This window comes from Crinia signifera, chromosome 4 (genome assembly GCF_055691185.1).
Source record: "Crinia signifera chromosome 4, ASM5569118v1, whole genome shotgun sequence".
Classification (NCBI taxonomy): Eukaryota; Metazoa; Chordata; class Amphibia; order Anura; family Myobatrachidae; genus Crinia; species Crinia signifera.
Genome location: NC_139220.1, coordinates 320,198,037 through 320,224,354, shown reverse-complemented (window position 1 = coordinate 320,224,354; position 26,318 = coordinate 320,198,037). Strand labels below are relative to the sequence as shown.

Here is a 26,318-nt window from a genome sequence, read left to right as displayed (position 1 = left end):
CCACTGAGCCCGAAGCGTGGTGAGCGCAGCGAGCCCCGCGAGGGGACGCGGATACCTTCACAGGTAAACGCGGCCCTACGCGGGCTTCACAGGTATCCGCTGCGCTCGCCACGCTTCGGGCTCGGTGGCTCGCTGCGCTCGCCACACTATTCTATTCTCAACCACGCCGACGTGGATAGTGGGGGTATGAAAAGGTCGGAGGACGCGTACCGCCGCCACTCACCACGCTTAGGGTTCGCGTGGATCGTGGGGTGACGTTAACAATTGTGGGGGACATTTCACTGCTAAGGGTGCCTATTTGGGCTCTGTGGCCCATTTAACATTGTTTCCTATGGCAAAATCGCGGGCATTGAGGCATTGAACTGAAAAATCGGGTCCATTGAAAAATTGAACATTGATCCCTATGGGAAATCGCGGGCATCGCGTCGGTCGCGTCGCACCCGTTACTTTAGTGCACACGATGGATGCGATGCCCGCGATGGGCGCCGTCCTAGGTAAAGAGTACCGTTAAAACTTTTTAGACATACATATACACAACATATAATGTTAAGTGCAAATGCACACAAGAAAGAAATAGTGTTTTTAGGGATTAAAATAGTTTCTCTTGGACAATTTGGCAGTGCTGTGAATATTTATATTTTATAAATCTTTATTTTTCAGCACTATTTAGAGAAATACCCCTATGAGAAGAAATAATCTAGTATCACTTCTTTGGGATTTGGTCCCCACTTGCAATGGGTTTTGTACCAATAAATGGATTTTAATTTGGTTAGGTATTTAATTTTTAACACACTAAATCCATTCTTTGGTGTGCATTTATTGTGCAAATCTTTCTCTTTCCCCTACAAACTATTGTCCTCTGGTACTGGCTACTGATGTCCTGACCCAGACCTGTACAGAGATAAGTGTCCTTGTACCATCTAGGCATTTGTATTCTCTGCTTATCTATGTGCAAACTTATGTGGTGTCTCTCTGGTATTCCCACAAGCTATCCTCAGTGTTATGGTGGGAGCCAAATCCGTGTTATTACATCTTGCTGCAGAACTGCATGTATAGGTCTAACTGTTGGAGTATTGTGTAATTATTAACATCTTAATGCATTGTTGCATACAGGGTAGTGTGGTGGGAAACTGTATCTTTGCTCCCTACTTCACTATCTTTCTAATTGATCCAGCTAGGGATCATTAGTCAAAACAAGTGTACGTTGGGCTGCTGGAGAATTCCCCTTTGGAGGACAGTCGTGTCACATTATTGTTTTGTTCCATGTTTATGGGTTTTTAGTTAGAAATCGTCTTGTCTGCTCTGGAGGTGCTGGGCACCTTGTTTCCTTGCCAAGTCCAGGTGGCACCGGGGTTGGAGTGTACCTAATTTACTCCTTTGAACGTGGCTATTATTGGTGAAGTCTTAGCTCTGCAGGTGCCTATAGCCTCTGGAGGGATTAACAGAGTTATGGTTGGATTGTGGCCTGTCCGTCCCAGTAACCTCTTGTTTGGAATCCCCTCAGAACCTTAACAGCATCATAGAGCACAAAGAGGAAATCTGTCTTATGAATGTGAGCTATCCTTTTAACATATGTTTTCAAGGCTCTCAAAACATCCAGGAATTCTGGGATATTAGGATGAGCAGTGCTAGTAAGAACCACAATAGGCTGGTTTAGATGGAACGCCGATACCACCTTCGGCAGGAACTGCTCTCTTGTTCTAAGCTCCGCCCTGTCTTCATGAAAGACGAGATGTGGGCTCTTACACGACAATGCTCCTAATTCTGACACCCTCCTAGCAGAGGCTAGGGCCAGAGGCACTACCATCTTCCACTTGGGATATTTCAAATCAGTCGTTGCCAGGGGTTCAAACCATGATTTATATCGAAGACATAGAGAGGTCGCTCCACGGTGAGTTGGTATGCCAAGTAGCTGCTATTACAAGCTACTGGGGGTAGTAGCTCCCTCAGTCAAAAACCTTAACAAAACAAGATTTGTAATTTACATTTTTATTGATTGCAGTGTTATCCTATCTTGAATCTGGTGATCAGCGCTGTTACATGTTCTCTTTTTTCTTGTTCAAACCACGATGACTGCAGAAAATTCAACACCATGTCCAGTTCCCAGGGTGCCATAGGAGGCACAATGGGAGGCTGAATATGGAGAGCACCTTTAATAAAATGTCTGTACTTTAGGCATGACTGCCAAACTTTTCTGGAAGGAAACAGACAAGCCCGAAATCTGAACCTTTAACGATCCCAGACGTAGGCCCAAATCCAGACCTGTCTGCAAGAACTGCAGGAAATGTTCCAGCTTAAAAACAGCATGTAGAAAGGTCTTGTTCTCACACCAGGCAACATATTTCCTCCAAAGGCTTTCTAACCTGGGTCATAGTAGATATCACCGAGGCATGCAGGCCCTTCTGGGCTAGAATCTGTCTCTCAACCTCCAAGCCTTTAAACAAAGCCACCCTAAGGCCCCTTTCACACACACCGGCAGCCGCCGGGCGGCGAAACCCCGCACGGCCAAATAGCCCTGCCGCGCACAGAAGTTTACACTGGTTGGGATGGCCAAAGCCCGGCAGCCGTCCTTTCCAGTGGTGACAGCCAACTGCAACCGAGCGGCCGGGCCGTGACCATTCGTGTGAATGGACACAATCCTGTCCATTAATAACTACTGTGTATGGCACGGCATTTGGGCGTGCAGGTTTTTTGCTGCCCAGTGTAGACGAACGGGCCTTGCTGGAGCAGATTTTTTTCTGAGAGGCAGGTACCATGGATCTTCGCTTACCATAGTCTGAAGATCAACATACCACACCCATCGAGACCAGTCTGGGGCCACCAGTATCGCCTCCACTCCTTGGCTCCTGATTCTTTTTAGCGCCCTTGCGATTAAGGGAATCGGAGGGAACAGGAATACCAGTCAGTATGACCAACTCGCTGTCAGGGCAGCCACTGCTTGAAGATCAACTGTTCTTGAACAATACCAGTTGAGTTTTCTGTTGAGTCTAAATGCTATCAGGTCTATCTGTGGAAGTCCCCACTGATCTACAATCAGATCTAATCCCTGGGGGTTCAGGCCCCATTCCCCGGGATGGAGATTGTCGACTGAGGAAATCTGTGTGCCAGTTGTCCACTCCCGGGATAAATAGAGATGGAACAGCTCTCAATGGAGCTGCTCCTGGTTATAGAATGTCCGCCACCAATCACCAGAAGGGGGTGCTTGTGCGTCCTGTTCTGGCACGGGACATTTGGCGACCCTGGCTGACAGGCGCTCCATCTCTATGGCTGAGATCACTCTTGCATGCTGTTCTGCCCAGAAGAGAATTTTGGACATTTCCCTCACACACGCTCTGCTCTTCATACCTCCCTGATGGTTTATGTAGGCAACTGTCATTGCGTTGTCTGACTGGACCTGCACAGCTTGACACTGTAGTAGTGGATAGACTTGCAACAGAGCTTTGAACATGGCTCAAAGCTCTGTTGATGTGTAATCTATCTTCCCATGAGGCCCAATTGCCTTGGAACTGAACCAACTGCGTCAATGCACCCTAGCCCATTAGACTGGTGACCTTCCTGAGAAGGATGCAGTTTTGAATCCCAAAACTCTAGCCCACCATCAGGTTGGGAAACTGAAGCCATCAATGGAGTTACAACCATGTCTGGGGGGACAGACGTATTATCTTGTGCATGTGGGGATGAGACCCGGACCACTTGCTCAAGATGAACAGTTGAAAAGTTCTGGAATGGAACCTTCCATATTGAACAGCCTCGATTGAGGACACCAACTTGCTCAGTAATCGGATGCACATATGGACTGATATTCAATACAAATATTAAGTACCACCCCAATGTATCAAAGGGGACTGATATTCGGCTCAGAGTACTTCCTTTACCAACAGTTGAAGTGCCACCACTTTGTCCACAGGAAGGAACGTCTTTTGTTCCCCTGTGTCTAGGATCAAATTAGGTGAGAAACAAATTAGTTGCTGAAGGTTTCTTCTATCCAGAAAATAAAATTGCTTTTGTTCCTCCTCCTGAGGTGTAAGGAGATGATGTATTTAGTTGGCTTGACCGGAGAACAATGTCCCTTTCCACGTCGTCTTAGTTAGAATCCTGCTCCTTATATGTCCTGTAAGAAAGATAATATGTAAAAGCATAATGGTTACCAGGATAACACTACTTATATTGTATAAGACATATATGTATACACAATAACAAGTATCAGTCACTGATTATATATTCGTGTACAGATGTGTCCACATACATCCAGCCTCCTTGTGCGTTAAACAGTCCTTCTAGTCCTGCCATGCTATAGCGGGATTGTAAGAGCCGAGCATCTTTTAATAAAAATTCGTTGCAAAGCGCTAGGGGCATGACCTTGGCAGCGTGGGAGTAGAACAGGACTGGCCAACCTGTGGCTCTGCAGATGTTGTGAAACTAAAAACCCCATCATGCCTTGCCACAGTTTTGCTATACGGGAGTGTTAAAACTGTGGCAAGGCATGCTGGGATTTGTAGTTTCACGACATCTGGAGAGCCACAGGTTGGCCTGTCCTGGAGTAGAAGCAAGAGCTCCCTGGCTGATATTCCCATCCTAATAGCTGCAGGGCGGGAAGCACCGGCAGACATTGACGTGAGAGGAAAGCAGCCAATACCTGCACCCGCTGCTGTGTAACGCTCCCCCGAGCTGCCATTCATGGGAGCCGAGGGCCCAGTGGTCATCTGTGAGGCTGCATGAGCACATTGCTTACCAGCCGCCAGGAACCTTAATTCTGTAAGGAGCTAGGTGGTCATGCCAGCAGGAGACAGCGCCAGATGCCTGGAAGTGGTGGGCTGTTGTAGTCAGCAGGAGAAGGTGTTATTACCAAGAGGCTGCTGCGGGGCATAAACTGCATAGTCTGTGTTTATTGTCAGCGGATAAGATCAGTTTAGTGTTGGCTCAGTTACCAGAGGGCTAGAGGGCTCTGTGTTGTACCATCTGGACAGAGTGGGACATTGTATTTGTTGCCAAGGGAGATTGCCAGCGAGATTGTGCTGGCTCCTAAAGCCCTTCATGTATCTAAATGGTAGAATTCAGCTTGCCATTAAAATAGAACTGCATAAAGCAACTGTAGCATCATTGTGGAGTGACATAGATTAAGATAGCCAAGTCCCCTGGTACAGAAATGTAATACTGACATTGTGTGTGTGTGTGTGTATGGAGACACCAGCACCGCACTTGGCAGTTATACTGGGGAAAATCTGCAATAGCACAGCCGCAGCCCAGCTAGAAAGATATGCCTGCACACAAGCCAGAAACAATTCACAAACACCCTTGACCACACCACATACCACCCCCTCCAACATGGGCGGATTGGCATGCCGGGAAACCGGGACATTTCCCGGTGGGCCGGCCCATAATTGACATAAAGTGGCTGCTCACCCCCCCTGGCTGGGCCGCGGACCGCACAGCCGCGGCAGTTTTCCTTAAACAAATATGGCTGCGGCCAGCATCATTAAGTAGAAGTAATATAAGCAGCCAATAGTAAAAATGGCCGCGGGAGGGCTGGTGCGCATGTGCAGCCGCACGCAGCTGCTCCCGCGGTTCTGTCACTTACAGTGTTACCTGCGTGCAGGGAGGCGCCGGCCATGAGATGCGCCCTCCCTGCAGTACATCCCCGCTGCTGTTCAGGCTCTGTGGCTGCCGGCTGCCAGTACACTATCACACTGGCTGCATTAGGCTGGTTTCACACACTCCGGCTCCTGCCGGACGGTGAAATCCCGTACGGCCAGGGAGCCGTGCCGCACACACTAGTTTATAATGGAAGGGATGGCCACAGCCCGGCAGCCGTCCCTTCCAGTGGCGGGATCCGGCTGCAACCGTGCGGGGGGGCTTCACGAGTGAAAAGGGGCGGAGCTACATGAGTGGAAGGGGCGGAGCTACACGGGAGCACTGAGTTAATGAAAGAATTTGAAAGAAGCAGCCAGCTTTTAAGGTAAATACAGTGGTGGTGCTGGTGTTACACAGCACTACTACTGGTGTGGGCATTATGCAGCACTACTACTGTCAGCAACTGGTGAGGGCATTATGCAGTCAGTGCATAATGCCCTCACCAGTTGCTGGCAGAAGTGACACTGCATAATGCCCACACCAGTTTCCGACAGTAGTGTGCATTGCACTACTGCCGGCAACTGGTGTGGGCATTATGCAGTGTCACTACTGTCAGCAACTGGTGCAGTGTCACTACTGTTGGCAACTGGTGTGGTCATTACGCAGCGCTAATACTGTCCGCAACTGATGCGGGCGTTACGCAGCGCTACTACTGTCAGGAACTGGTTTGGGCGTTACGCAGCGCTAATACTGTTGGCAACTGGTGAGGGCATTATGTAGTGTCACTACTGTCGGCAACTGGTGTGGGCATTATGCAGTGTCACTACTGTCAGCAACTTGTGCAGTGTTACTACTGTTGGCAATTGGTGTGGGCATTACGCAGCGCTAATACTGTCCGCAACTGATGCGGGCGTTACGCAGCGCTACTACTGTCAGGAACTGGTTTGGGTGTTACGCAGCGCTAATACTGTTGGCAACTGGTGAGGGCATTATGTAGTGTCACTACTGTCGGCAACTGGTGTGGGCATTACGCAGCACTAATACTGTCAGCAACTGGTGCGGGAGTTATGCAGCACTGCTACTGTGTACTATTGTGGCCAACAGTGGGCATGATGTGTAAACTGCGCCGCTACTGTGGACATTATGTGTGTGTGTAAGACTTCTACTACTGTGGGCATTATGGCCCTTATTCAGATCTGATTGCAGTACAAAGTATGGGCGTGTTATTGGAGTGATATGGGCGAGTTGCTTATAGTGGTTGCATACAGAGAAGCTGATTTGCTCGCATTGTAGGCTATACTGAGACGGATGATCTGCACCTAGGATAGGACTGGTGAAAGTTTCAATAATGCAGCCAATGGTGGCAGCTAGGGTGTTCAATCCCGGGATTGGAGTATCCAAGCCCGGGATTTCGGGATTAGACTGTGCATGCGCAGTCTAATGCCGGGCAGTGTCTGAGCACCTGCTCAGACGCTGCCCGGCTGTTCCTGAATCCCGACCCCGGCGTGCGTCCTGCGTAGCGTGACAGTAGAGGTCACGCTGCGCAGGCCACACCGCCATCACTCGCCACCATTCTCTTCCGCCCGCCTCTTCTCCTCCGTCCGTCCGCACGCCTGCCTCCGCCTGCTGTCTGCTGAGGAGGTGCACTTGCCGGGAGGCACCGTGCACCTCCAAACCCACTCCCGGCCGCCCGCCCGCTCGCTAATGTAAGTAATTGTGCGGGTCGGCCGGTGTGGTGATGTCTATGGGATTATGATCCCAGGTAGGGATGCCAATCCCGGGAATCCCGGGATTGAGCATTTTTCAATCCCGGGATTGAAAAAATGCCCCGGAATTGGCATCCCTAGTAGCAGCATTAGCATAAAGTCGCATATGCAACTGCATCAAAATATACAAGGAAGGCCGCAACTGCATGCAACTCTGAATTATACCCCATTCTCACTGCCGCAAAAACCCGGGCTTTTGCCAGGGCAAGCAGTAATTTCCCGTGTCCTGTCTCAGTGGGAAAGGGTCTTTGTGAAATTCCCTTTGTGAAATTCCCATCTACGTTCCCAACCACAAGCCAGTTAAGGGAAAACTGTGCCCGAAGTAGGATGGATATACTTGAGAGAAGAATATGAAAAGCGATATGTGGTGAGCTTCATACCAGCACATGTCAACAGTAACCAGGAGCACTGGAAACATGTTTTTTTTAATGGTAGTCACAACTGGTGACAAGAAAGGTTACCAACACAACTTCAACCAGATAACTGAGAAGATGTTGCAGAAAAGACTCTGCACTGAGGCGGGAGCACCCAGTATCCCATACGGACTACGAGAAAGGGATTTACTGGCAGGTCATTACAATTCTATTTTCTCTATCACCCATTTGGTATACTGGGGTCTTAATATGATAGGAATGTCCCAGAAATACCAGAATGGATAGGAACATGTGGAGACTTCTGTAGCACCACCTGCCCAAACTGGGTATCTTCTTCGGCCAGAGCGTCAAACTAGTAGAACTTTACAAATGTATGTTGGCCTGACCACATCACAGCTCTGCAAAGTTACAAAGCAGAGACACCCCAGGCAGCTGCCCAGATTGACCCCACCGCTCTTGTTAAATGGGCATCACGGAAGCAGGAAGTGTCTAATCTGCTGACACATAGGCTTGTTGAATCGTTGTTTGTATCCAATGAGCAATGGACGGCTTAGAATATAACTTTTATTAAACAACTCTAAAAAAAGAGAGAAACATCACCACAATTAAATAAGTACATACATGAATACATTTCTACAACAATTTAAATGGTAATGTTGTCATTAAATCACTGGCAAAAATGATTTATACACGGTATCCACCTCTAATACTATGGTTTTGCACAAGATAAATTGAAATCCAAGGTTGGAGTTTGTGCATGAGTAATTATAACTGACCAATGTCTGTTGGGAATCTGTCCTGACGAAGTAATAGCTGTTGCTTAATTAAACCAATTAGCTCTGGGCCTGGTGTGTCAGGCTGCATACCTGTAGTAAGTCTCCTCATTAAGGGGGCTTGTCTGCCTTGGCTATTGTGATTGGGAGTTTATCTCCCATGCTGCCTTTTACCCAGACGCCGGTGATTTTCCTTGTGTAGCCTGTCCTATTCTGTTTTGCCTGTCAGCTTCTGGTGCAAGCCTGAAGTCGGTGTCCTTGCTGTGCATCTGGGATTGTGTTGCAGAGGAGACCAAGTTTCTTCCTGTCCCCTGGTACCCAATCAATGAGGGAGAGAGGGGAGGGGGGATTGGAAGTCCGCACACAACTGGGTCATATCCCTTTAGTAATTTTAGGGATTTTTATGTATTTGGGCTGCCTTTATTGAAAATAATCTGGCGGGGTGCTATCCGGGCAAAGGTTAGGACAATAGTTTGTAGGGGAAAGAGAAAGATTTGCACAATAGATGCACACCAAAGGAGAAAGATATTTGAAGAAGACATTTTTGGTTTGTTACTGTTTTAAAACTTAAACTTTTATTAGTTAATTTGAATAAAAAGAAGAGAGGACACTGTCCTGTGCAAACTTTTAACACATAGGATTGCACAGGATGACCTCCTTCTGCGGCTTGTGAAAATATTTTCAGAGGTTAAAACGGTACTCTTTACCTAGCACAGCGCCCACGATGTCCATCGCGGTCATCGGGTGTAAAAAATCGCGTCCATCGTGTGCACTAAAGTAACGGGTGCGACGCGACCGACGCGATGCCCGCGATTTCCCATAGGGATCAATGTTAAATTTTTCAATGGACCAGATTTTTCAGTTCAATGCCTCAATGACCGCGAATTTGCCATAGGAAACAATGTTAAATGGGCCACAGAGCCCAAATAGGCATCCTTAGCAGTGAAATGTCCCCCACAATTTTTAACGACACCCCACGATCCACGCGAACCCGAAGCGTGGCGAGCACAGCGAGCCCGCGAGGGGCGGCGGTACGCGTCCTCCGACCTTTTGATACCCCCACTATCCACGTCGGCGTAGAGTTGAGAATATAACAGTGTGGCGAGCGCAGCGAGCCACTGAGCCCGAAGCGTGGTGAGCGCAGCGAGCCCCGCGAGGGGACGCGGATACCTTCACAGGTAAACGCGGCCCTACGCGGGCTTCACAGGTATCCGCTGCGCTCGCCACGCTTCGGGCTCGGTGGCTCGCTGCGCTCGCCACACTATTCTATTCTCAACCACGCCGACGTGGATAGTGGGGGTATGAAAAGGTCGGAGGACGCGTACCGCCGCCACTCACCACGCTTAGGGTTCGCGTGGATCGTGGGGTGACGTTAACAATTGTGGGGGACATTTCACTGCTAAGGGTGCCTATTTGGGCTCTGTGGCCCATTTAACATTGTTTCCTATGGCAAAATCGCGGGCATTGAGGCATTGAACTGAAAAATCGGGTCCATTGAAAAATTGAACATTGATCCCTATGGGAAATCGCGGGCATCGCGTCGGTCGCGTCGCACCCGTTACTTTAGTGCACACGATGGATGCGATGCCCGCGATGGGCGCCGTCCTAGGTAAAGAGTACCGTTAAAACTTTTTAGACATACATATACACAACATATAATGTTAAGTGCAAATGCACACAAGAAAGAAATAGTGTTTTTAGGGATTAAAATAGTTTCTCTTGGACAATTTGGCAGTGCTGTGAATATTTATATTTTATAAATCTTTATTTTTCAGCACTATTTAGAGAAATACCCCTATGAGAAGAAATAATCTAGTATCACTTCTTTGGGATTTGGTCCCCACTTGCAATGGGTTTTGTACCAATAAATGGATTTTAATTTGGTTAGGTATTTAATTTTTAACACACTAAATCCATTCTTTGGTGTGCATTTATTGTGCAAATCTTTCTCTTTCCCCTACAAACTATTGTCCTCTGGTACTGGCTACTGATGTCCTGACCCAGACCTGTACAGAGATAAGTGTCCTTGTACCATCTAGGCATTTGTATTCTCTGCTTATCTATGTGCAAACTTATGTGGTGTCTCTCTGGTATTCCCACAAGCTATCCTCAGTGTTATGGTGGGAGCCAAATCCGTGTTATTACATCTTGCTGCAGAACTGCATGTATAGGTCTAACTGTTGGAGTATTGTGTAATTATTAACATCTTAATGCATTGTTGCATACAGGGTAGTGTGGTGGGAAACTGTATCTTTGCTCCCTACTTCACTATCTTTCTAATTGATCCAGCTAGGGATCATTAGTCAAAACAAGTGTACGTTGGGCTGCTGGAGAATTCCCCTTTGGAGGACAGTCGTGTCACATTATTGTTTTGTTCCATGTTTATGGGTTTTTAGTTAGAAATCGTCTTGTCTGCTCTGGAGGTGCTGGGCACCTTGTTTCCTTGCCAAGTCCAGGTGGCACCGGGGTTGGAGTGTACCTAATTTACTCCTTTGAACGTGGCTATTATTGGTGAAGTCTTAGCTCTGCAGGTGCCTATAGCCTCTGGAGGGATTAACAGAGTTATGGTTGGATTGTGGCCTGTCCGTCCCAGTAACCTCTTGTTTGGAATCCCCTCAGAACCTTAACAGCATCATAGAGCACAAAGAGGAAATCTGTCTTATGAATGTGAGCTATCCTTTTAACATATGTTTTCAAGGCTCTCAAAACATCCAGGAATTCTGGGATATTAGGATGAGCAGTGCTAGTAAGAACCACAATAGGCTGGTTTAGATGGAACGCCGATACCACCTTCGGCAGGAACTGCTCTCTTGTTCTAAGCTCCGCCCTGTCTTCATGAAAGACGAGATGTGGGCTCTTACACGACAATGCTCCTAATTCTGACACCCTCCTAGCAGAGGCTAGGGCCAGAGGCACTACCATCTTCCACTTGGGATATTTCAAATCAGTCGTTGCCAGGGGTTCAAACCATGATTTATATCGAAGACATAGAGAGGTCGCTCCACGGTGAGTTGGTATGCCAAGTAGCTGCTATTACAAGCTACTGGGGGTAGTAGCTCCCTCAGTCAAAAACCTTAACAAAACAAGATTTGTAATTTACATTTTTATTGATTGCAGTGTTATCCTATCTTGAATCTGGTGATCAGCGCTGTTACATGTTCTCTTTTTTCTTGTTCAAACCACGATGACTGCAGAAAATTCAACACCATGTCCAGTTCCCAGGGTGCCATAGGAGGCACAATGGGAGGCTGAATATGGAGAGCACCTTTAATAAAATGTCTGTACTTTAGGCATGACTGCCAAACTTTTCTGGAAGGAAACAGACAAGCCCGAAATCTGAACCTTTAACGATCCCAGACGTAGGCCCAAATCCAGACCTGTCTGCAAGAACTGCAGGAAATGTTCCAGCTTAAAAACAGCATGTAGAAAGGTCTTGTTCTCACACCAGGCAACATATTTCCTCCAAAGGCTTTCTAACCTGGGTCATAGTAGATATCACCGAGGCATGCAGGCCCTTCTGGGCTAGAATCTGTCTCTCAACCTCCAAGCCTTTAAACAAAGCCACCCTAAGGCCCCTTTCACACACACCGGCAGCCGCCGGGCGGCGAAACCCCGCACGGCCAAATAGCCCTGCCGCGCACAGAAGTTTACACTGGTTGGGATGGCCAAAGCCCGGCAGCCGTCCTTTCCAGTGGTGACAGCCAACTGCAACCGAGCGGCCGGGCCGTGACCATTCGTGTGAATGGACACAATCCTGTCCATTAATAACTACTGTGTATGGCACGGCATTTGGGCGTGCAGGTTTTTTGCTGCCCAGTGTAGACGAACGGGCCTTGCTGGAGCAGATTTTTTTCTGAGAGGCAGGTACCATGGATCTTCGCTTACCATAGTCTGAAGATCAACATACCACACCCATCGAGACCAGTCTGGGGCCACCAGTATCGCCTCCACTCCTTGGCTCCTGATTCTTTTTAGCGCCCTTGCGATTAAGGGAATCGGAGGGAACAGGAATACCAGTCAGTATGACCAACTCGCTGTCAGGGCAGCCACTGCTTGAAGATCAACTGTTCTTGAACAATACCAGTTGAGTTTTCTGTTGAGTCTAAATGCTATCAGGTCTATCTGTGGAAGTCCCCACTGATCTACAATCAGATCTAATCCCTGGGGGTTCAGGCCCCATTCCCCGGGATGGAGATTGTCGACTGAGGAAATCTGTGTGCCAGTTGTCCACTCCCGGGATAAATAGAGATGGAACAGCTCTCAATGGAGCTGCTCCTGGTTATAGAATGTCCGCCACCAATCACCAGAAGGGGGTGCTTGTGCGTCCTGTTCTGGCACGGGACATTTGGCGACCCTGGCTGACAGGCGCTCCATCTCTATGGCTGAGATCACTCTTGCATGCTGTTCTGCCCAGAAGAGAATTTTGGACATTTCCCTCACACACGCTCTGCTCTTCATACCTCCCTGATGGTTTATGTAGGCAACTGTCATTGCGTTGTCTGACTGGACCTGCACAGCTTGACACTGTAGTAGTGGATAGACTTGCAACAGAGCTTTGAACATGGCTCAAAGCTCTGTTGATGTGTAATCTATCTTCCCATGAGGCCCAATTGCCTTGGAACTGAACCAACTGCGTCAATGCACCCTAGCCCATTAGACTGGTGACCTTCCTGAGAAGGATGCAGTTTTGAATCCCAAAACTCTAGCCCACCATCAGGTTGGGAAACTGAAGCCATCAATGGAGTTACAACCATGTCTGGGGGGACAGACGTATTATCTTGTGCATGTGGGGATGAGACCCGGACCACTTGCTCAAGATGAACAGTTGAAAAGTTCTGGAATGGAACCTTCCATATTGAACAGCCTCGATTGAGGACACCAACTTGCTCAGTAATCGGATGCACATATGGACTGATATTCAATACAAATATTAAGTACCACCCCAATGTATCAAAGGGGACTGATATTCGGCTCAGAGTACTTCCTTTACCAACAGTTGAAGTGCCACCACTTTGTCCACAGGAAGGAACGTCTTTTGTTCCCCTGTGTCTAGGATCATGCCCAGGAACTGAAGACGCTGGCATGGTACCAACGAGGACTTTGGAAGATTCAGAATCCAACTTGCATAGCGAGATTGGTCACTTGCACCAACCTCTCCTCCGACTTAGCCTCTATTAGGAGGCCATCCAGATACGGGACAATGTTGATCCCCTCGTTTCTGAGCAGGAACATCTTTACCGTCATCACCTTTGTGAATATACACAATGGATAGACCGAAGGGCATGGTCTGGAACTGGCAGTGTTTAACTTATACACGTCTGTCTGAATGTGCTAATCTTAAACTACTGTACAAATTTTTATGCCATTTTCCCTATTATGTACTGCAGTTCTCAGGGAAGGTTTAGTTATATTAACCATCGCACTATCCCGTATGGAAGCCGAACAATAATGGTGTTAGTGATCAGAGCTCAGTCTCCGGGAAGGGAAGCGGTGCTGCTGCTGTGATAGAGCCGGGAGAGAAGAGAGAAGGGAGATGGGAGCAGCTGATTGGCCGGTATGGGTCAAGTAGCGCGGTGGTGGTGTCTCTGGCTGTGACTGGCTGAGAGCTCAGGTGTCGGTAGGAGCAGTATTAGTCGGGATGCAGAGCAGACAGTGAGGGGAAGTGGTCTGGACAGAGGAGCGTTATTAGAAAACATGTACACGTATGAAGCAGTGGTAGAGCACCACTCCCGGATAATTGGATAGCTCCTGGCATATCCTTTACCGCAGCTGAGTGATACTGGACATAGTGTATAACACGGTCATTCACTGCCGTACTGATCAGTGCCCAATATGATAAGATAATGTTATAGTCACCTTATCCTCCTGTATCACTGGCCGGCAGCAGTGTCCCACGTACACCGGAGGGGAGAGGAGGATCCGGTTATAGAGGGCTTTTTTTCCAATCGCACAGGTAAAGAATAGTTCTATATGTTACAACCCCTTTATTTGAGATTTACTTATTATTAGTGGGGTGTGCTGCCACTGAGACAGGAATTAGATACACATTTTGAGAGAAAAGAAAGACTGTCATGTGTGTGGCGCACTAGGAGGAGAGAAAGAGTTTGTTCAAAGTAAAATTTAACTTTTAATGTTTTAATTCTTAAAAAGGCGACATATAAAACACAACATACATGGGTAGAAAATGGGATAAGAATAAAAAGGAAAAAACAAGAAGTTTTTCCTACTTAGTGAACCCCAATATCCCTTGATTCTTTAGTTAGTACCGATTGGAGTTAGGCACATTTCATACCATTTATTATCAGTATTCTCACTGTGGAGTCGATATGTGTGTGCACTTTGTACTCCTTAATAATCTATATTTCTGTTCTGTTGATCCCCTTGTAATTGGATCTGATGTAGTTAGCGTCTTAGTAAAAAATCTCCTGGTGTGTACCAAGAGTCTTTGATAGTAAATTGGTTGTACCCTTATTGGTCTGTGATGATTTGCTAGTGGCAGATGTTACTGTTACTGTAAGTCTGTGAGAGGCTTAGTATGAATGAAATGCGTCCACTATGGGTATCATTTCAACAAGGAAATTGCGATATAAAACGGATCGGTATCAACACACTTGGTTGCCGCTCTGTCCGATGCTGCAGTACTTTACTTATCATTAAAAGCGCAGCAGTCAAAGTACTGCAGCATCGGACAGAGCGGCAACCAAGTGTGTTGATACCGATCCGTTTTATATCGCAATTTCCTTGTTGAAATGATACCCATAGTGGACGCATTTCATTCATACTAAGCCTCTCACAGACTTACAGTAACAGTAACATCTGCCACTAGCAAATCATCACAGACCAATAAGGGTACAACCAATTTACTATCAAAGACTCTTGGTACACACCAGGAGATTTTTTACTAAGACGCTAACTACATCAGATCCAATTACAAGGGGATCAACAGAACAGAAATATAGATTATTAAGGAGTACAAAGTGCACACACATATCGACTCCACAGTGAGAATACTGATAATAAATGGTATGAAATGTGCCTAACTCCAATCGGTACTAACTAAAGAATCAAGGGATATTGGGGTTCACTAAGTAGGAAAAACTTCTTGTTTTTTCCTTTTTATTCTTATCCCATTTTCTACCCATGTATGTTGTGTTTTATATGTCGCCTTTTTAAGAATTAAAACATTAAAAGTTAAATTTTACTTTGAACAAACTCTTTCTCTCCTCCTAGTGCGCCACACACATGACAGTCTTTCTTTTCTCTCAAAATGTGGATCCGGTTATATTTCTGCCTCCAGTTACAGGGATCATACAGCAAGTCATGGCAATACGGATTCTGCACCTGAGTATAAGGAGCACATGGTTATACGCACATGTGTAGTCAGCAGAGCGCACATGCCTGGCAGCATTGTAGCGTCTGACGTAACAGACAATTCTACTGATGGGTCAGACTCCTTGGCTCACTGACTGGGAGATTGAAGAAGTCATCAGGCTGATGGTCAGCAACATGGAGTCGCGTCCCCATGCTGAGGTGATCAGGACTCAAGGTCAGGACCCACAGTTTGAGAACCGCTGGCTTATATTATATGGGTAGAGATGCAAAGCTAGGAGGAGTTTTAGCTCTAAACTGAATATAAATAACCCCATACACTACAGCGATATGGGCCAATTCCATCCATTGCGACTAATCGGGCTGAGAATGACATGTCATCGGGTCCGGTGCGCATCCCTGTGCGTATTGGACCTGAGTGTGAGGTCGGACCTGCATGTAGGTCTGACCCCTGACTCGGATCTCCCTCCAATCCGCGGCACAGAGGCTGCATGCGATACATCACATATGAAAAGACCACATACAAAGTATCGCATGTGATCCTGCCGCACAGGATGGTCCCAGGTGGTTTGCGGAGGGATCGGATGGCCATACACAGCCCTGATACATCGCAGTAGTGTATGGCCAGCCTAATTATATCAAACATTTCCAATGGAACAATTTACCAACAGTCTCAATAAGGCCACAGGGGAGACAGTATTAAGCTTATTTATCCATTTAGGCTTCTTTTTGCAAGAGTAACCTCCCACTGGGTGGGTGTATTATAATATACATCGCCGCCCCACCGCAGCGATGCTAGCGCATATGTACTAACATATGCGACTAGCATTGCAATGCGGTGTAGGAGACCCCCGCGATAACAGGGATGTGGTGTGTGGCGGGGTCTACGTCACATCCCTGGGTACCTCCTCCTCCCCCCTGCGGCTGGTAGGACCTCCGGCTGCGTTGCTAGGGGGAGGAGGATGTTACCTTCTGGGTCCAAGGCCGGGCTTTAGTCTAGGAAGGTATGCCAGGAGGATCGGCATCTGTGGTGGGAGTCGGTGGAGGTGATAGAAGCCCATAGGCTTCTATCTGTCTGCGGGAGCACTATGTAATCCCCCGTTACTAAATACATACATGTGGTGCACACTAAACATATAAAGTTACTAGGTTTCTTTATTAATAAATGTTTCTCCACATCTGTCAAAATAGAAACCTCAGTATGTACCGGAGCGTCTGTAATATTTCTCCCCTCATATAACATTGGAGTAATGAGCGCTCAGAGATTCCTCTCACATCAGGATCAGATTTGACCACTGGCCAGATTCTCTCAGCAGTCGTAGTTAGTCTCTGTGTGACCGTTGTGTAGTTATTTATCCATATTACCGATGTCTCGCTCTTATTTGCCGGGGCTGTCGTACTCCTCGTGGGTTCCCCCCACACTTCTATCTTAGCTTGCTGTATTGCTGTATATGAACATCCTCTTTGGAGAAATGTAACCATCATTTGATCCATTTGTCTGAGTTTCTCCTCTGGGTCACTGCAGATCCGGTGGAGTCATAGATACTGGGAGAGAGAGGGAGCCCTTTCTTTAAGGATTGAGGGCCAGATTCTCTAAGCTTCAAAAGTGATAAAATGGAGAGTGATAAACAGCCAGCCAATCAGCTCCTGCCTGCCATGTCACAGACTGTGTATGAAGAATGTCAGGTAGGAGCTGATTGGCTGGCTGTTTATCACTCTCCATTTTATCACTTTTGAAGCTTAGAGAATCTGGCCCTGAGAGTGGTGACTAGTGGCCAATAGTATGGCACGCAAACACTAGGGCAATTCACTTTTGATTTGGGGCCCCATTTATCAAGTAATACTTGCGGCTAAATCCCCGAAAATACCCGTTTTCGGGGGTTAGCCACAAATATTAAGTATCACCCCAATGTATCAAAGGGGGACCGCAGCAGAAATCTCCGATCGCTGCTGCGATCCCCCTGCAGCGCCGCCGGTCGCATCCCTCACATTGGGCACCCCGGCTTTGCATCCCTTGGCTATCGCCATTCTGGAATGGTGATAGCCCATGGCTACGGGATCGCACTGCCGAGCAGGGCAGTGCGGTCAGAGGAGTCGGCCGGTGTCAACACATAACCGCAGACCCCCCCCCCCCCAGCTTCCGGGTCAGCACTTTACAGGGATGGGCTCCTTTTGGAGCTCTGTCCCTGTAGTCAGGGATGATACATCCCTGTGATGTGTCCGCATTTTACATTGTGATCCTGGCCGGTAATATTCCACCCAGATCCCAGTGTAAATGCGATCATGATAAATGGGCCCCTTGGTCACTTTTCATGTGATTGCGGTGATATAGTCCATGAAACGCGTCCAAATCACATGTGACTGACATCAGGGGGGAAATTTACTAAGAATACAAATACAATATTTTGTATTCGTATTCTTAATACAAATAAATACGACTGCATATGGCTGTTTCAGCCGTATGCAAATTCGTGTTCCGGAGGGGAATTTATAAAGCAGTCAAATACGACTGCTCTGTTTTCGTATTAGCGCCGTATATACAGGCAGTCTGCACGGATCAGTCAGATATGTAAAAAAAATTGGTAAACTAAATAAATAAATAACCCTGGAGCACCGGACCCTGGAGCACCGGACCCCAGACCATGGAGGCCTGGACCCAGGAGCACCGGACCCCGGACCCAGGGACCTACCGACGGGCTCAAGATAGGTAAGTATCAGTATGTGTGGGCTTTGGATGTGGTGTGTGTTGGTGTGTGTTTATTTTACTATTTTTCATACTGTGGAACTACAAGACCCAGCGAGCCCTTTAATGCCCTGCATGTTGGGACTTGTGGTTCTCCAAGTCCCAGCTTGCGGGGGAGGCTTGCTGGGACTCATAGTTCCACAGTATTAGACAATACTTTATTCTATTTTTTACACTGAATCAGCCCGGTGAGCACCGCTCCTGGGTCACTGGGGACAGCACCAGGCTTCAGCCTGGTCAGGTAAGTCCTGGAGGGGGGGACCCCTTTATTGGGGGGGTCCCCAATCCCCCAGGACCCCTGGCCAGGCTGACTGGTCAGTAGGGTGATGTTTTGGCCGCGGGACCTTATATAATAAGTGGTCCCCGGCTGTGGCATTACCCTGCTGGCTGGTTTGGCCTGGGGCTGGTTCATAAAATACGGGGGACCCCTACTCATTTTGTCCCCCGTATTTTGTGAATCAGCCCCGGACCTGGAGCATGGGGCTGGCTTAAAAAAAAAAAAAAAGGGGAACCCCTATTTGCCGGGTTTCCTGATTTTTTTAATACCAGCCCCGGCTCTTTCAGCCTGGTGCAGGTTACGGCTGTGGGGAAAGGACCCCACTCAGTTTTTTTTTTTTCAATTATTTTTTTTAAGTAAATGCCAAAAATACGAATACACCCCAAAAATTTTTATTTTCTTACGAAAATACGATTTTTATTCACTAGTTCAGCTGAGTAAATTTCCCCCCAGGTTCTATGCGATGTGCAGTCCCATGTGCATCTCATCGGAGCCTGAAGATCGCACAGGCTGCAGGTAAGATCAGCCGCATCGCCAGCCAGGCAGACTTGGCTGAGATCGTATACAATGCATCATATACAAAATGACGGCATACGGTATGTGGTCCTGCTGCCGGGGAGGATCCTGGGCAGCTCAAGGGGGATCACGGGTGACTTCTCATCTCAGAGAGATGTCACTCTAATGTATGGGCATCTTCAGTTTAGAGCTAAAACTTCTCCTAGCTTTGTATCTCTTCCTGTATAGTATAAGCCAATCAGTGTGCTCCTAAGATTATTATTGATTATTAGTTACCATGGTGATGGATATGCTCATCAGAAACTGCGGCCTCTGTGGACAGATGGGTCTAACAATTAAGAAAACAGAGGATAAGCTCCAGACTTGGGGAGGTATAAACCTCACCTGTAGTAGGAGCTATAAATAGGAGCATAAAACAGATAAGAACAATATAACTGCGCACGGGGAGAGGTATATTTGACATTTATTACATAAAAATATTATGTTGCCTATTATGTTACACTCACACACATTACACATTGGAAATACAAACATAATCCTAATATATATATATAATGAATATTACCACTCTCAGGCAGCATACCTCCCAGCTGTCCCGCTTATCGCGGGAACGTCCCTTTTTTTGTCCCGCGGCGGGGGGGGGGGGGGGGGGCAGTTGGGAGTACCCCCACTGTGGTCCGTGAATAGATGCTGTGCACATGCTCACAGCGTCAGTGGCGTAAGTTCGTCCCAGTTGCCCGGAGGTAAGATAAATATTGGTGCCCCCCAGCACACACACCATCTTATATAAATATATGTATGCATGTGTGTATGTTATGGATATTATGTTTAGAATAAAGAGAGTGGGACATCTATGGTCCTGCTAGGAGGGGGAGTCAGCCACAGAAGCGATATCAACGGCTTTCAATTAACTGATTTAAACTCACATGGGAAGAGAGGTGCCCACCTGGGAGCAGGAGCCCGGCGGCAGATGACTCCATTGCCTCCCAGAGTTCTGCCTCTGCACAGCGTCTATTCTTGCAGCCAGAGGGGCTGGAGGCATAGCCAGCAGCTCACGGAGCTGCTGAGCACGCCCCCCACAGCGGTGAAAATGGGGCGCGGCCTTGCAGCAGCATCACGGGAACAGGTCATGCCCCCTTTTCAGTAGCCACACCTCAAAAAAACAGCGCGCACGCGAGCAGTCCCGGGTTCCTGTCTATGAATGTTGGGAGGTATGAGTCAGCACCTATTACAGAGCTGTTAGGATATTAGTCAGCCAATAATATTCCTATAAGGAGTTAGTGTCCATCTCTGGTCAGTATATTAGTGTTCTGCAGCGTCTGCTGTAACCCCATCTAGTTGTCACTAGCACTCAGCCCTGCAATGAGATATATATATACTAGGTGGTTCATCGCGCCCTAGGGGTGCTCTTCACACCGGCGTAAGGGGCTGCGCCCCCTTAATTTGTGAACGTTTGTATTGTGAGAAATATGGTTAGAATTGTATGAAAGATGCCTGTATTGCAACTTGAGTTGTAGGTGAAATGTGTTAAATAGAGAGCATATGATGTGGAACGGGGGTGTATTGTTTTGTTTAATTAAAAAGCGGTTACAGAGAAAGATGTACACTGATAGTGTGGAGTGTACAGTGACATTTGTGGGTGTGTGTGGGGGGGAGGCTGTGTGTGCGTGTTGTTGAGGTGTGTGTGTGCAATAGTATAGTAGGGTGTTTTCGAGTCAGCGGCTCCCCACTGGCGGAGGTCACGACACAAGAAAACAGGAGGCTGGGTAGTGATAGGGGTGTGTGGGCATACGGGGGACTAAAGAGGAGGGTGGGGGACACTGTACAGCTTCTGCCAGTGGGTGAGGGTCCAGCGTGGCAGCACAGGACAGTGGCCCTGAGGCAGTGTCTCCTCCTACTGGGCATGATAGGGGTATGTGGGCAACACAGCGTCAGCGACTCCCCAGTGGTGGAAGTTACGGTTCAGGAGAGTAGGAAGCTGGATAGTGATAGGGGTGTGTGGGTATGAGGGGGACTAAAGAGGAGGGTGGGGGACACTGTGCAGCTTCTGCCAGTAGGTGAGGGTCCAGCGTGGCACCACAGGAGTACAGGATGGTGCCCCTGAGTCAGTATCTCCTCCTACTGGGGGGGAGTTAGGGTGCATGAGAGAAGGAGGCTGGGCTATGAGGCATGATAGGGGTATGTGGGCAACACAGCGCCAGCGACTCCCCAGTGGTGGAAGTTACGGTTCAGGAGAGCAGGAAGCTGGGTTGTGATAGGGGTGTGTGGGCATACGGGGGACTAAAGAGGAGGCTGGGGGACAGACGCCATTGATGGTTGGCATTGATGGAGATTTTGCACCCTGCCATCGATAGTAGTAACATATTACTTGGATAACCATCGATTGTTGTAGCTATCGATGGTCATCCATTATATCTGACTGAAAAGGCTGTGGGTCAATCAGAACTTGGTGGCGGGACTTCCGGGTGTGGGGGGCGGAGCTGTGCTCAGTGTCCCGGGGGCAGTGGTCCGCAAATCCCAGGGGGGGGGGGGGCCACGGGGGGCTCTGCGAATCGCGGGAGATTTTAAAATTTTTTAACCTTGATCGGTTCACCTTTGCCATCGATGTAGGGAAACCATCTGGTCCTCCCACATCGATGGAAAAGTATTCAACATCGGCCACAAACCATTGATTATTTGAAATCATTGATGGTCGATGGGCATCCCTGGAACTGGAGGAGGGTGGGGGACAGTATGCAGCTCCCGGCAGTGGGTGAGCGTCTCCTCCCAGTGGGAGGGAGTGAGCGTGCATGAGAGCTGGAGGCTGTATAATAGTGGTATGTGGGCAAGACATTGATAAAAGTTGTGGCGCTGGTGCAGAGGACCGTGGGGACACTTCTGGCTGTAGGGGAACCTGCAATACGGTAGCCAGGGCCGGATTTCCCACCTAGGGGCGGCACCTGCTTGTGACGGTACAGGATCCCCCATTCTCAGGGGGGTACGTGAAATGCGGGAGCGGAGTCGCGGTGGTCCGCTGGGGGGTGGAATTGCTAGAAGGGGGTCAGGGGGGTCTGCAAATTGCGGTAGAGGTGTGCGGGGATCCGCGATTAGCGGGAGGGGGCGGGGGTCCGCAAATCATAGGAGGGGGCACAGGAGGGGCTTGAATCGCGGGAAGGGAGGTCCGCAAATTGCGGGAGGGGGGTTGTCGGGTCAGTGAATTGTGGGAGGGGGGGTCCGTGAGTCACGGGAGGAGGGGGCGCAGGGGGGGTGGCGTGGGGGTCCGTGAATCGCAGGAGGGGGCATGAATCACGGGAGGAGGGGGCATGATTCACGGGAGGGGGGGCCCGCGAATCGTGGGAGGGGGTCTGCAAATTGCGGGAAGGGGCGCAGGATGCTGAGGGGTCCGCAAATCGCGGGGGGGGTCGCGGGGGGCCGGCGAATCGTGGAAGGGGGGGGTCGCGGAGATCCTGCGAAACGCGGGGGTAGGAGGTGCCAAGGGGGGCCACAAATCGCGGGAGGGGGGCGCTATGGGGGGTTCCGTGAATCGCGGGAGGCGGCGGGGGTCCGCGAATTGCAGGAGGGTGCCGTGAATTGCGTGAATCGCGGGAGGGGGGGTCCACGAATCGAGGGAGGGGGTCTGCAAATTGCGGGAGGGGGGGTGTGAATCACAGGGGGGTTCGCTAATCGCGGGAGGGGGGTGCGGGAGGGTGCCGGGGGGGTCCGCAAATTGCGGGAGGGGGCGCTACGGAGGGGTTCCGTGGATCACGGGAGGGGGCGGGGTCCGCAAATCGCGGGGGGGTGCTAGAATCGCGGAAGGGGGCGGTGGTCCGCAAATCCGGGGAGGGGGTGGGGGGGTTGCCTCGAATCGCGAGAGGGGGATCGTGGGGGGCCTGCGAATCACGGGAGGGTCCCATGAATCGCGGGAGGGGGGTCCCACGAATCGCGGGAGGGGGGTCGTGGAGGTACGGGGAGGGGGGTGCTGGCAGAGGGGGGTGGGGTGCAGGAGTAATGGTGGATGGTGGCTGTGGAGTAATGGTGGATGGTGGGCGTGTACTGTAGCCCTGGTTGGGCGGGGGGAGGTGATGTCAAGGGGGTGGAACGTTATACACATAAAAACATTATACACATAAAACACTGGTCTTTTCCCTAGGAGGGGGGGGGGGGGGCGGGTTTGTGTATCCCGCTGGGCGGGAACGTTATATACACAGGGGATGAGTGACAGATCTGGCTAAATATATAAGAGATACTGGTTCCCTTACAGAGAGCAGTCAGTGTGGTTGATGCTGTTATCGCAAGTTAGTAGAACAGACATATATAACACAGTACTCGGCATGGTCAGACTAATCACATACCTTGCTGGGTATTACAGACCCCTCAGGACCACAGTAATCCGGGTCTCCCAGCTGCTGGCACCTATGCGTAAGTACAGCAGTGTCACCAACTCTGAAATGAAAGACAAGCAACCACAAAGTGAAAAACAAGGCAAAAACAAAAAATCCTATAAAGCCCCCCCAACAAAAAAGTTACCGGCAAGTTGGAGCCATGTTTCCCTGGGGTGCAGGTGGTGCAAGGACTAGTGGCTATTTATTTATTATCATTAATTTTACTAAAATATGCCTGCTGCACCTCCGGAAACTGTGTTTCTGCCCGAGTAAAAGGTGAGATTAGTGCAGCAGTCCCCCGTCCTCCCCCTCCCTGCTGCACCTCTGATAAGTCTGTGTTCTCAGCACGAGTACAGGGTGAGATTAGTGCAGCAGTCCCCTGTCCTCCCCCTCCCTGCTGCACCTCTGATAAGTCTGTGTTCTCAGCCCGAGTACAGGGTGAGATTAGTGCAGCAGTCCCCAGTCCTCCCCCTCCCTGCTGCTGCTGCACCCCTGATAAGTCTGTGTTCTCAGCCCGAGTACAGGGTGAGATTAGTGCAGCAGTCCCCCGTCCTCCCCCTCCCTGCTGCTGCTGCACCTCTGATAAGTCTGTGTTCTCAGCCCGAGTACATGGTGAGATTAGTGCAGCAGTCCCCCCCCCTCCCCCTCCCTGCTGCTGCTGCACCTCTGATAAGTCTGTGTTCTCAGCCCGAGTACATGGTGAGATTAGTGCAGCAGTCCCCTGTCCTCCCCCTCCCTGCTGCTGCTGCACCTCTGATAAGTCTGTGTTCTCAGCCCGAGTACAGGGTGAGATTAGTGCAGCAGTCCCCCGTCCTCCCCCTCCCTGCTGCTGCTGCACCTCTGATAAGTCTGTGTTCTCAGCCCGAGTACATGGTGAGATTAGTGCAGCAGTCCCCCCCCCTCCCCCTCCCCCTCCCTGCTGCTGCTGCACCTCTGATAAGTCTGTGTTCTCAGCCCGAGTACATGGTGAGATTAGTGCAGCAGTCCCCTGTCCTCCCCCTCCCTGCTGCTGCTGCACCTCTGATAAGTCTGTGTTCTCAGCCCGAGTACAGGGTGAGATTAGTGCAGCAGTCCCCCGTCCTCCCCCTCCCTGCTGCTGCTGCATCTGCACCTCTGATAAGTCTGTGTTCTCAGCCCGAGTACAGGGTGAGATTAGTGCAGCAGTCCCCCGTCCCCCCCCTCCCTGCTGCTGCTGCACCTCTGATAAGTCTGTGTTCTCAGCCCGAGTACAGGATGAGATTAGTGCAGCAGTCCCCCGTCCCCCCCCTCCCTGCTGCTGCACCTCTGATAAGTCTGTGTTCTCAGCCCGAGTACAGGATGAGATTAGTGCAGCAGTCCCCGTCCTCCCCCTCCCTGCTGCTGCACGTCTGATAAGTCTGTGTTCTCAGCCCAGTACAGGGTGAGATTAGTGCAGCAGTCCCCTGTCCTCCCCCTCCCTGCTGCTGCTGCACCTCTGATAAGTCTGTGTTCTCAGCCCGAGTACAGGGTGAGATTAGTGCAGCAGTCCCCTGTCCTCCCCCTCCCTGCTGCTGCACCTCTGATAAGTCTGTGTTCTCAGCCCGAGTACAGGGTGAGATTAGTGCAGCAGTTCCCCGTCCTCCCCTCCCTGCTGCTGCTGCACCTCTGATAAGTCTGTGTTCTCAGCCCGAGTACAGGGTGAGATTAGTGCAGCAGTCCCCCCCCTCCCTGCTGCACCTCTGATAAGTCTGTGTTCTCAGCCCGAGTACAGGATGAGATTAGTGCAGCAGTCCCCGTCCCCCCCCTCCCTGCTGCTGCTGCACCTCTGATAAGTCTGTGTTCTCAGCCCGAGTACAGGATGAGATTAGTGCAGCAGTCCCCGTCCCCCCCTCCCTGCTGCTGCTGCACCTCTGATAAGTCTGTGTTCTCAGCCCGAGTACAGGGTGAGATTAGTGCAGCAGTCCCCCGTCCCCCCCCTCCCTGCTGCACCTCTGATAAGTCTGTGTTTTCAGCCCGAGTACAGGATGAGATTAGTGCAGCAGTCCCCGTCCTCCCCCTCCCTGCTGCTGCTGCACCTCTGATAAGTCTGTGTTTTCAGCCCGAGTACAGGATGAGATTAGTGCAGCAGTCCCCGTCCTCCCCTCCCTGCTGCTGCTGCACCTCTGATAAGTCTGTGTTCTCAGCCCGAGTACAGGGTGAGATTAGTGCAGCAGTCCCCGTCCTCCCCCTCCCTGCTGCTGCTGCACCTCTGATAAGTCTGTGTTCTCAGCCCGAGTACAGGGTGAGATTAGTGCAGCAGTCCCCGTCCTCCCCTCCCTGCTGCTGCTGCACCTCTGATAAGTCTGTGTTCTCAGCCCGAGTACAGGGTGAGATTAGTGCAGCAGTCCCGTCCTCCCCCTCCCTGCTGCTGAGGAATGTACAGCAGCACACAGAGCACGGCCAGAGCAGCCCCGGCTTCCGTGTGAGCTAAGTAACTATAAGGAAGCCCTGGAATGTGGAGGCTGAGTGGCTGCTGATGTACAGGCTGCTGCAGCACACATACACATACCTGCTTCTATCCGTCACCTGGGTCCCTGCAGATAAGAGGCCACACGACACGATACAGCAGCTACAGGAAGCAGTGAGCACTTTCCTGCTACTTACAGACCCG

General features: G+C 49.7%; 1 long non-coding RNA gene across 1 annotated transcript; it reads right to left on the bottom strand.

The window, feature by feature from the left end:
* Positions 1-464: 464 nt before the first annotated feature.
* Positions 465-26,318, bottom strand: LOC146075934 (uncharacterized). Its single transcript, XR_014473670.1, has 3 exons — positions 26,217-26,318; positions 23,681-23,771; positions 465-4,111 (listed from the first exon to the last, which is right to left on the bottom strand). It is a non-coding gene; the product is annotated as an uncharacterized LOC146075934 (long non-coding RNA).